Source organism: Pinus tabuliformis, chromosome 1_1 (assembly GCF_031772625.1).
Source record: "Pinus tabuliformis cultivar Carrire ecotype Pingquan chromosome 1_1, CPIR1, whole genome shotgun sequence".
Taxonomy (NCBI): Eukaryota; Viridiplantae; Streptophyta; class Pinopsida; order Pinales; family Pinaceae; genus Pinus; species Pinus tabuliformis.
Window position 1 is genome coordinate 763,792,695 of NC_142297.1, and position 12,126 is coordinate 763,804,820.

Here is a 12,126-nt window from a genome sequence, read left to right on the forward strand (position 1 = left end):
TTTTGCTGGCCCAACTACAATGAGATCCTGCAAAATAACAAAGAAAGAAACTACAAGAAGCATGCAATCATAACTGATTCAAGGATTAGCATAAATCAAATATACAATTATCACAACACATCATTGAAACAAGTGTATATAGAAGAACCTCAATAGCTTTTATTAATGAAGAAGTAAATTTCTGAGAAGGTTACAACCATTGAAGGCCCCAATCCAGCAACACCTCCCAGCAGAAAGAATTTCTCCTCTTAACCTCCTTCAAGCAATCACCCAATAGCTCTATAGTGAAACCAACAGCATATAATTACTTTGCACAAAATTCCAGCCTCCTGAGCTCATAGGAGAGAGCTCAATATCTAGATGAATTGAGAAGGGATGAGTCAGCTTGCAACTGATGTGTAGCTGCCTTGTGTACTCTCTCTCTTCAATTGATCTTCAGTTCTTGAGTCCACTTGGAGAACCTTGCTTCCACTTGGAGAAACAGAGCCTCTGACTCATCACAAGGCGAAATCCCTGATCCAAGTGTCATTTTTGGAAGATTCCAGAGCAATGACTCAGTGTGCCACTTGTCCCATCTCGCTCAGCGCAGGTGGCCTTTGTTCCACTTGCTTTGCAATGCAGGTACACCATGGAGGAGTTGAGTTTCAGCGTAGAAGCCTAGTGGAGCACCTGCTTTGATTTCAGGATTGCTTGTTTTTGAGTGTTTTCAGGTGGAGAACTGATTTGAGAGCTGTTGGTTTGCTGACCTTGTTCCTCTACGGGTAGGAACATCATGTTTAGGGACTTTGGATCCCTTGGATTACTGACAATTCATGCCTGATGCTGCAAGGCACAAAATTGTCTATAACAGATGCCCCCTAAAGTATGAGGTCGTTTATCGGGTGAAATGCTTTATTAGGAGGATCCGAAGTTCATTCAATCTGCTGAGAAGTGTCTTGTAATAAGATACAATACAATACATTATTTTTCATACTTTTTCATGATCTAGCTGAGGCGGGCATTCCCATGCTCAGCTTTATAAATACATTTTGGTACATAGAACAGACGATCGTCTGATGGTAGACTGATAATTCTCTGCTGAAATTATCATCCCTTGAGGAGGATGATCATCTGCTGCAATGATGTACATGTCAAATGTCTTTATGTCCTGAATATATATCGCAGCCCGGATGGATGAAACTAGATCCGAGGTCTTCAATCTCTTCCGATCTTCACTCGATGTACAAGTCGATCCATGTGAGAATTTCTTGAAGTAGAACATGGAAAGACATCGCTTGATTACCGGTCAATGATGTAAACCGTTAACAAGCGCGAGAGGAATCACCGATAAGGATGATGACCCTCAAGGTACGGCAGTACAATCCACATGGTGGGAATAAAGAACTTGGCGTCGACCACCATGCAAAATCTTCTGGTCGAAGGTCGTTGATGTATACCTGTTGCCTGAAGTGAGAAACTTGCCATTGAGGCATGCAAGCTTCAAAGTACTGAAGGGGTTGTTCCTAGATCAACTCCTTGGATAATGAGCTGATGTCGACAAGGAGCGATTCGTCAAAGGAGGGCCTTAATGAATCCCACATCAGTGACACGGAACGGAGCTAGTGATTGTGATGAGGTGAAAACAAACTGTGATGTATGATTCAGGATGGCGGTCATGAAATGGATGAAGGACAATGTATGGCAGTGGATGGGACACGGTTGACTCTTTGCAGAACAACATCTCTTGAACATATAATGACACTGATGTGATGGATTGGTAGCATTACCGCAAATGTGGATGGTGTGGCGAGGACCATGGTGATGAAACCGGTGAATGAAACAACCCAACCTGATGTGATACAGAGGACAAAGTGTCATGTTCAAGAGCGACTTGCTACCATTAAAGCTATGAGGTTCTCCCAATTTTTCCCCAGTCATTGCTGACCAGTACCTCTTTATTTTTATCAAGCTTGAGGAGGATAACATATGCTTGTTCTATAACCTGCCCTTCGGGCAAGCCCATCGCTATGTTTTAACGAGCCTAGCGATAGGGAAACTCGTTCTCGTCTAAAGACAAGTTTGTCGCTATTTAATGAATTTAACGAGTCTAACGACAAGGATAACTCGGTCCTTTTCATTTTTAGAGAGTCTGAAAAGGTACATAAAGTCAACTCCAGAATTCCTTTTTCGTCATCTAATCCCTTAAGTCCGAAAAAGTATAAAAAAATACAGAAGGGATGAATTTTCGATTGCTTTAACGAGCCGAACAAAACAAGCGCTCGATCTTTTTGTGCAATAATCCCTCAGGTCCAAACAGATTAAAATCTAGAGGAGGGATAGCTCTTCCGGTCGTTTAACGAGCTGGAAGGCCAAAACTCGGCAAACTTTTCATATTTTATGAGTCAAGAGAAAAGAGCTCAAAGAAGACTCGTCTTTTGAGGAACGAGTGATAAACAGGGATAGCAGCAGATTCCACGTACAGGTTGGAATTTTCCAACCACGGCAGTGTCACAAGGATGGCTAAGTGAAATCACTCTTCGCAGCTGTTCCTAAAAATGGGTAAACAAACATATGGAGATGAACGATTGGCCAAATGAACGGATGGAGGTGAGACTGCAAGAACACGACCAAGGGATTTAATATGGCTGTCAAAGGTTACATTTACCAAGGTTATTTACCGGTTCATTTTTTCTGGGTGAGCTTGAACTCTAGGGGAAGATTGCTCACAACTTATGTTTATTTTTTAACGAGCATGAACTATGTGCTAAAACTTCTCGGGTCTTGCGTTTATTTTTTAACGAGCATGAACATTGCTAAAACTGCTCGAATCTTGCGTTTATTTTTTAACGAGCATGAACATTGCTAAAACTGCTCGAATATACCAGTCATAATACAAGAAACGCCTCAGGTGAGGTAGTCATATTTAAGGAGCTATACCTCACTAGTTACTCCAATTTGGCAAGTTTTAACATTTGCCCCACAACCTTTCTTTATGCAAGCTGGAAACGGCTAATCCTACGAGTTTAACGGGTTAGACCTACAGGTTTAAAGGGAGGACCTAAAAATTTAAAAAATAAATAGTCGTCCCATGCTTTCACTCCAAAAGGTTTGCATGCCCCCAGGTATAAAGTATAATTTCTAGGTTCTTCCTCTTACTTATTATCCGAAAAATGGCTCTGTTCGCTGCCGCAAACTAAACTCTTTTTCCCGGCGATGTCTATTACTAGGTTACTAAAGATGGTGACCACTTGTTGCAACAATTTCATCTCTTTCTTTGGAGACTGCCCCTACTTATCCTTCAAAACATATGTTTTAATGGGTGAGGCTTGACTTCAAAGATGGTGGCTACTTGCCGCCACAAATGGATCTCCTTCCTCAGGAGAGCCTATTTTTTAGACAAAGGGAGCCGATTATTTCGCTCACATAACTTTGACAAAAGAACTTTATCCTAGAACAACCCTCTCTTCCTTCCTTCGGACGGGGTACGGACTAGTCCCATTCTTCTGCGGAAATTAACTTTATACCCAAGGTTTCCTCTACCCAAGGCAGGCCGGGGTGCATGCCCCCTGGGTCCCAGTTCTTTCTTCCGAATCACTCGCATTCATCAGGAAGTAGAACCGGGGGTGGAGGCATTCCTTGAGTGAATAAACCGTTAAGGGATGGTATTTGACTATTTGCGATGCGTGATCCTGGACATGAAAGTTGGTCTATGAGCTTGACCATTCTTCCTTCGTGCAGAAAACACATAACTCTAAAGAGTGAGGACACTATCGCCTCCATGCAATATATATAGTCTCATCCAAGGAGTAAGTTATACACCAAGGGTCCTTGGACGACCATGACGTTCATATAAACTGTCTTCCCTTTCAATGTAATGGGAACATTGGGGAGAATCCCTAACGGGTGACTGGTTCCTTTATCAAAACCCGATAGATTTCTCATCTCAGGTAAAAGCGCCGGGGAACCCAGTGCTTTCCAAGAAATAGAGGAAAGGATACTCACAGATGCCCCTTCATCAATGATAGTTCCATCCATCACCATTCTGTAGATTTGGAAGATGATTCTGAATGGGATACTGGCTGGTAACCGGGGTCTGCCTAGTTGATTCCAATCAAAGGATACAACTAGGTTGCTTGGCGGTGGGACCGAATACACGGCCAGATACGACCCTGACGATGTTCCTTCCTACGATAAAGGAATGGGCGCATTGCCCTGATGCTCATCAGAGTCTGTGTTGATGAAAAGAATACGGACGGTGTCATCCTTATCCTCTTCAGTGAGGGTGTCATTTGAAGATGGGTCTTCAATGACGGGGTCATTTGAGGATGAAACCTCTGAAGGAAGAACCGGGTCAACTGCCGTTTCGACCTTTAGACTTTCGTTTGGTCTGGATTCAGCAGGTTCATTCTCAATGACTGACACTTCAGCTGACCACTTGAGCGGGCCAGCTGGATTTTCAACTATCGAGGGATTAGGCACGAGTTTTTAGTATCCAGGAGGAAGTCGTAACGGTGAAACCGGACGATCTTCCAAAACTGTCTTCGCCTCATCTAAGAATGGACAACGGTGGATGGCGTGATCGCCTTCACACAGTCTGCAGGGTGATCTTGGTCTCCCTCTTTGTCCTTCACTCTCGCTAGTTGACGGAATGCAATCAACATGTCTATCAGAGGTTGATGCTACCGGATTGTGCAACCTGGGGGACCAGTCCCTTAGTATCCGGGGAATACAAGGACAGTCACGGTGGAAGTGGGTCCCTTTGCAAATGACACATGGTGATTTAGGCCCGGTCGGTGCAGTGTGTGGATTTTTTTCAGATGTCTTTTGCTTGCCCCCAGTCGCCTTCGCCATAGGCCCCTTCTGCTTCTTTTCTCTCTTCTTCTTTTCCTTCTTCTCCATGGGAGGCTGACTTTTGCCGGCTCTACCTTGCGAAGATGAAGGATCAGAGGAAGAATTGTAAGAAGTGGAAGGCTGGTGGGTAGCTCTAGACTGGTCTGACTGTTGATTCGACTGCTCAGGATTAGTGGCGATCTGAACTACATTAGTTGAAAAGAGCCATACAGGTAGGCCAATTGTCAATCCTGGAAGTGACAATGTGGCCATATGAGGCGCACCAACATCTCCCCAAGAGGAGAAGGGATTGGGACTTCCACCAAGGTGACTTCCTTGGTTGGTGGGCTCCATACTTTTCAACTGAAAGATCAACGTAGGAATAATAGGTGATTATGTTCCGATTAAAATAAATTTTATTAACGACGCTTTAGACACAACTTTGCTTTTTCATGTTTTAAGAGTCGAGAAAAAGGTAAAGATGACTCTAGTCTCCTTCGATGTTTTAACGAGCCCGAAGTGACAAATGCTCGGATGGACTTTTTCAGTTATAGAGTTTGAAAAAGGCCAAAAGAAACTTCTCTGGAGTTCTAGGCAGAGGGTGTGCCAAACTTTTCGCGAAACCACAGAATACGTTTTACGGTACGGGTGGTCGATCTTCGTGAATGCTGTGTTCACTGCATCGCGATCAGTAGGGCGGCCGACACGGCTTCCTATGGATAAAGGCTTTGTTCCTATAGGGGTCTCCCAATATATACGCGACGGTACGTGGGAGCACAAGTCCGTATTAGTGCCACCGACTCTCAGGAGGAATCACCCACCTTCGTAGAGATCGATAGTCACTATGTTTAACGACGCCGGAACACGTCTCTACCTAGACCTCTATGTGTTTGCGTTATGTTACAAAGCGTTGTTATGTAAATTGAATTTACTTTAATGTCGATCTTGTTTAGCAGTTTGCCTTTAAGGATCACCACGAGATGTATGTAACAAATTCTTGAATGCAGTCTAAGATGAGAAGCAAACTTTTCAATCTTTCAACTTTGAAAATCTTAACTACTGAGGGAGAAGAAAGGCAAATCTTTTCACACAGATCATAGAGCACACACTAATGCAAAATTTCCTAAATCCTCATGCAAACAGTCAAATGCAAAATGCACAATGCATGTATTTTCTTTTCCCTTTCTTAATGTTGATGTATTACAAAAAGAAAGTTGTTATATAACTTTGATTTCGATTTAAAGCGAAAACAAACAAGTTTGTCCAAAATCAAAAGACACCTTAAGATTTACTTGTTTAATCACTGGAAATGCATCAAATCAAACCATAATGACGAAAGTAAAAAGACTAATCAGCTATGGACAGCAAACAAGCTAACTCTTTAGACCAGCAAAATGCCTAACACAGGTTCAGATCTAAGAGGCCAAAGCGAGACTATTTCACTTTCATTATGGGAAATTGTAAATGATGTAAGAAATACAAAAGAACAAGTACAATTTCGTTATATAACAGAGGCGGAATGATGGCAAGTCAGGTTGGTTTCAGAATAGGCACAAGAAAGACAACTTGCTGCAAAACTATAGTGAAAACAGGCAAGAAAAAGGGAGGAAACCCCAACTGCACAAGGCAAAATTGGGCCAACGCAGGTGCTGCTCAGCCAGTCTAGCTCTCAGCGCAGGTAGCCCCTTCGGGACCTGCATTGCAAAGCAGGTAGCCTGTGTACTACCTGCTTTGGAAAACGAAAGTTGCGTTTTCTCAGTTTCCGGGTCACAATTTTCTCAAAAATGCACAGTTTTTGCTCAAATCAGAAGCAATCAGTCAAGCACACACAAAGGGATGACTAGGAGGATGAAAAGCTATCACTAAGAGCTTACAAGGATCCTTGTAGATCAGCTCTTCAAATCATGAACATGCTCAGAAATGAGCTAGATTAGCTGCCCTCTACTTCGCTTTTGATATAGTCAAAAGCTTTTCGATTTGGTACTTTTTTGTTCAGGAAATGAATAGCAAAATACTACAAACAATCAAACAGATACGATCCCCAGCGGAGTCGCCAGTTTTTTGTAGGGAAAAGTATCCGATTCGGATGACCCTATCCCACTCTAAGGGTGATAGTACCTCAGCAACAACTGTAAAGAAAACTACTTAAGGTTTACTTCTTTATGAAAGCAAGAGATAATGAGGAAATGCACTAACCGTTGCCTTGCGCTTAATGTCGAATCCAAACCCTTCTCTTTGCTTGCTTGCTCCCAGCTCCTTGCTCTTTTTCTGGCCCAGCTACAATGAGATCCTGCAAAATAACAAAGAAAGAAACTACAAGAAGCATGCAATCATAACTGATTCAAGGATTAACATAAATCAAATATACAATTATCACAACACATCATTGAAACAAGTGTATATAGAAGAACCTCAATAGCTTTTATTAATGAAGAAGTAAAGTTCTGAGAAGGTTACAACCATTGAAGGCCCCAATCCAGCAACACCTCCCAGCAGAAAGAATTTCTCCTCTTCACCTCCTTCAAGCAATCACCCAATAGCTCTATAGTGAAACCAACAGCATATAATTACTTTGCACAAAATTCCAGCCTCCTGAGCTCATAGGAGAGAGCTCAATATATAGATGAATTGAGAAGGGATGAGTCAGCTTGCAACTGATGTGTAGCTGCCTTGTGTCCTCTCTCTCTTCAGTTGATCTTCAGTTCTTGAGTCCACTTGGAGAACCTTGCTTGCACTTGGAGAAATAGAGCCTCTGACTCATCACAAGGCGAAATCCCTGATCCAAGTGTCATTTTTGGAAGATTCCAGAGCAATGACTCAGTGTGCCAATTGTCCCATCTCGCTCAGCGCAGGTGGCCTTTGTTCCACTTGCTTTGAAACGTAGGTACACCATGGAGGAGTTGAGTTTCTGCGCAGAAGCCTAGTGGAGCACCTGCTTTGATTTCAGGATTGCTTGTTTTTTAGTGTTTTCAGGTGGAGAACTGATCTGAGAGCTGTTTGTTTGCTGACCTTGTTCCTCTAGGGGTAGGAACATCATGTTTAGGGACTTTGGATCCCTTGGATTATTGACAATTCGTGCCTGATGCTGCAAGGCACAAAATTGTCTATAACAGGTATACATCAATGACCTTCGACCAGAAGATTTTGCGTGGTGTTCGACGCCAAGTCCTATATTCACACCACGTGAAGTGTACTACAGTACCTTGAGGGTCATTATCATTATTGGTGATTCCTCTCGCGCTTGTTAACGGTTTAGATCATTGACCGGTAATCAAGCGATGTCTTTCCATGTTCGACTTCAGCGTAATTCTCACATGGATCGACTTGTACTTAGAGTGAAGATCGAACGAGTTTGAAGACCCCGGATCTAGTTTCATCCATCCGGGCTGCGATATATATTCAGGAAACATAAAGACATTTGACATGTACATCATTGCAGCAGATGATCATCCTACTCAAAGGATGATAATTTTAGCAGAGAATTATCAGTCTATCATCAGACGATCGTCTGTTCTATGTACTAAAATGAATTTATAAAGCTGAGCATGGGAATGCCCGCCTCAGCTAGATCATGAAAGCAGAATGAAAAATAATGTATTGTATTGTATTTTATTATAGGTCACCTCTCAGCGATTGAATGAACTTCAGATCCTCCTGATAAAGCATTTCACCCGATAAACGACCTCATACTTTAGGGGGCAACTGTTATAGACATTTTTGTGCCTTACAGCATGAAGCATGAAATGTCAATAATCTAAGGGATCCAAAGTCCCTAAACATGTTGTTCCTACCCCTAGAGGAACAAGGTCAGCAAACCACAGCACTGAAAATCAGTTCTCCACCTGAAAACACTCAAAAACAAGCTATTTCTAGATCATGTCAGCTGCTCCACTAAGCATCTGCGCTGAATTTCAACTGCTCCACTCGGTACCTGCGCTGAATGTCAACTCCAATGAAGGCTACCTGCGCTGGGCGAGATTGGCCAAGTGGCACAGTCATTCCTCAAGGTGTCAATGCACAGGAAGCTTCCAAAATGACACTTGGATCAGGGAATTCGCCTAGTGATGAGTAAGAGGGTCTATATCTCCAAGTGGAAGCAAGAACCTCCAAGTGGATTCAAGAACTGAAGAATAACTGAAGTGGGAGAGGACACTAGTCAGCTTCATGCCAGTCTCAAGCTGACTCATCCTTTCTCCAAAACTCCTATATATAGAGCTCTCTCATGAGGTCTAGGGAGGCTGGAATCTTGTGACTGTAAGGAAGTGCTGTTGGTTTGAGTATAGAACTATTGGGTGATTTTCTTGAAGGAGGTGAAGAGGAGATTTATTTCTACTGGGAGTTGTTGCTGGATTGGGCCTCTTATGGTTGTAACACTCTCAGAACTTTACTTCTTCCATTAATAAAGCATTTGAGGTTCTTCTATATGCATGTATCTCAATGGTGTATTGTTATGCTTGTATATTTGATTTATTCTAATCCTTGAATCAATTATGAATGTATGCTTCTTGTAGTTTCCCTCTCTTGCCATTTTGCAGGATCTTGGTGTAGTTGGGCCAGTGAAAGAGAAAGGAGCGGGGAGCAAGCAGCAAAGAGAGAAGATTGGATCAATCATTAGCGGAAGACAACGGTTAGTGGATCTATTTCTCCTCTCTCTTACATCTCATAAAGAAGTAATCCCGAATAGCTTTTCTTTGATTGTTGCTGAGGTACTATCACCCTTAGAGTGGGATAGGGTCATTCCGTATAGGATACTTTTCCCAACAACAATCACCCATACCAATGAACATGGAAGATGCACATGCATAAATGTAGATGATACAATAGCACATATGCAACAACACAACATCATAACCATGGACCACACACATGCATTAACACATATAATCAAGCATAAACTAATAACACTTGTAAAAACACATAGAAACATGTAATCAAGCACACAAAAATGATACATGTATGTGACATATAATAACATGTAACCAATCATACACTCATGACGATGCACTCCACAACAACAACACAAACATGCACATGTTGACATCATTATAACCATGATCGACACCATGAAAATGCAACAAGAACATGGTCTCACAACACAATACACGCACACAACTGACATGCATGCATGACCAACACACATCCCATATAGCCTGATGGATGAACCACACCCTGATACCACTCTGTAACACCCTCTTCCCACATCTACCCAAGTAACCAGTGAATTGGGGTAAGCATGTGACGAGAGTTTTTTATTATGTGATTTGGCCTCCTAAGTTATGTTAAGGAAGCAGAACTGACGAAAACTTTCCATTCATACCTTCAACATTAGCTACAGTCCCTTAAGAACCATCCTAACATTTCTAGTAATTAGTTCTTGGGCACCATTGTGGTTTCAGACCACTTGACCCAGGGGCACTCCCATGTTATAGGTCTGCTAGCATCTAGGAGGCTTTGGAAACTCTCATGAAAAGGCATGTCAACATCTAGGGACTATTTTTTTTAGTGTTGTGCCATCATGCCGAGGATTTGAGAAACTTTCTCAGGCCAAGATCCCAGGTCACTTCCTAGAATTTAATGACACCTTCAGAACATAAAGATAACATTTAAATAATAAGGAAAATGTAATACTCGAACAAGCCCTTAACTGGACCCCTACGAGCCATGACAGACATTTCATCAAACATATCGCAAGTATGTAATCTACAGGTTTAAATAATAGATTCAAGCATAGGGGTCTCACACTTAAATAAGAATTAGTAAGAAGCATTGATTCCTCAACACATTAGCTTCCATTTCATCCATTAATTCATAGATACATTGTTGATTCATTTACAAGTAAAAAAATAATGAGAGCCATACATAGCTACTCTCATAAAACATATACATAACCAACATAATAGAAATAGAAATTGCAAGGAAATCATAACCATATAATCCACATATAAATGAGTATAATGCTCATAGAAATACAAGGAAAAATAACCCCATATTGATGATGCAATATCCAAACCTGGGATGGACTTCCCCTTTCCACCTAGCCATAGAATGGATGAGCCAAATCTCTCTTCAACCATTCACCTCCATACCATATTCCAAGCATGAATGTGGGATATCATAAAAAAAAAAAATCCAAAACCATCCAGGGCTTCTAGAGGCCATCCATCTCAACCCATCAAACCATTATTCCACCTCATGGTTGGAGATCACAAAACCATCATCATATTGGTCTCCATCCAAGGCTTCCAAGGCTCTAGAGTGTTTATGCCAACCAAGGCTTCTAGGACTAGTAACTCAACCCACAATTGTCACTGGGCTTCTAGAGTGTTTGTCCAACCAGAGCTTCCAAGACTCATAACTCAACCCATCAAGGGCTTCCATAGAATTTGTCCAACCAAGGCTTTTGGGACAATTAAGTCATCCAAAGATGTTACAGGCCTTCCAGGTCATTTGTCCAATCAGGTCTTCCAAGGACTAATAACTCAACTCAAGCTAAAGTAAAAATGAGAACAGACAAAACAAAACAGGGAAATAAACCCACAATCTCCATGGCTATCTAGGAAATGGTGAGGATAGGAAATACATTGTCAATCCAGGCAATCCTCCATGCTAGTGAGAGACCATGATGAATAATCCACATGAATATTCCATGCATGCCAAAAATAGTGTGGAAAACATACATGGAACTTAGTGCCTGTAAGCCAAATCTGTTGTAGTTATTTATCTATATGTCATCTGATGATTTCCTTCACTTCATTTTCTATCTTCCTCCAGAAGTCCAAGTATGCCACACTATCTAAGAGTGCTCCAAGAAAACTCTAAGTGTTAAAGAGTATGAGAGAGAGAAGAGAGTGAGAATTCCAAAACCGAATGGAAATTTTTTTTTGTACTAATCCTCAGAAGCCTTTTTTTGAATGAGGCCTCTAATTTCTTCATTTAAATTATTTTCCTTGATTTTCCTCCTCGCATGCATCCTATGACTTTTGAACTCCCTTTTCTCCTAATTTCCATTATATTTATAAATAAATGTACCAAAGATTCCATTTTTCCTTTCCAAAGCCTTAGCCATTGGCTTTGCCAATTTTCTTAGCCATTAATAACCTAAATGTACACCCACACCAGGACGTCTTTCCCAAACTTTACCTTGGAATAAGTGTCCCATCAATTATGGTTATTATTTTTCCTTTATTAACTTTTATTACCTGGAATTTTCACGAGAGCTGTTACAGAACCCTCCCCGTTGGGGGAGCACCATCCTTGATGTTCAACTGCCTATTATCATAAGGCTACTGTAAGCAAAACATACTTCTGATGGATATT